Genomic DNA, 991 nt, shown 5'->3' with positions numbered 1-991 from the left:
GGACCGGGTCTGTCTGTGGCCCCTGTGGTCCCAGGGAGTCCTCCAAGCCTGGAACACAGCTGGGGACACAGCACATGCTCTCTAAAGGCGTTTAAAAGAATGGACTACACAGAAAGAAGACAAGATAAATTGTACAAACAATATATACAGTATTTATTTTCGAAGTGGAAATATAGGCTATTTTTTCTTGTTTTTCTGCACCTTACAGATTTTCTAAGCTACTTAGGTAATCACCGGAATTAACTTTTTAAAGCAACTCACAAAGCCCTGCGTTCCTCTCCATAGAAGAGGACTCAAGTCCGAACTAGGGATCTCAATCACAAATGCCTCCAGGTACCTAGCGAGCTGAGTCAGAGAGCAGAGCTTCAGGCAACAGAGAGTGGTATGGACTGTACAGAAGGGCTGCTCTGAAGTTAGCTTCTCTTCCAGCTCTAGCCGTTGCCTTGATAATCCTTAATCATCCTGAAAGTCCAGAGAGCAGGCTGATTTTGGAGATAGGACCAGGGGAGTCAGAACCCAAGATGGCACAGCAAGAAGCAGCTGCTGAGCGCTGGAGGAGGCTGCAGGCCAGATGTGCAGGAGAGCGGGACGCTGGCGCCACCTGCCGACCGCCGTGGGTTTCTGCCCGGGTTGTTCCCGCCTGCTTGTGGTTGCACCTCCCCAACGCAGCCCTGCATGCGGCAGAGCCCTGAGCAGCGCGCTGGCTGCCCCCCATCCACAACCACCACCTTGTTTCACACACACAGCGAAGCCAGCTGTCCAACCTCACAGAGACATTGCTGGGGGGCAGTGGGAATGAGGGGTGGTGAAGACACTTGGAGGGTGTGAAAACCTCCAAGTATCAATACAGAAAGCATACCAATGAAACTTAAAAAAGGCATTCAATAGAAAATCTCTAACGCCTTGGGTAGGAAAAGATTTCTTAAGACAAAAACATAAATCAAAAAGGAAAAGATTGGTATTTTTAAATTGTTTACATTAAAATTAAGAA

The sequence above is a fragment of the Hipposideros armiger genome, unplaced genomic scaffold (genome assembly GCF_001890085.2).
Source record: "Hipposideros armiger isolate ML-2016 unplaced genomic scaffold, ASM189008v1 scaffold_782, whole genome shotgun sequence".
In the NCBI taxonomy this organism is placed as follows: domain Eukaryota; kingdom Metazoa; phylum Chordata; class Mammalia; order Chiroptera; family Hipposideridae; genus Hipposideros; species Hipposideros armiger.
This window is presented reverse-complemented; position numbering follows the sequence as displayed.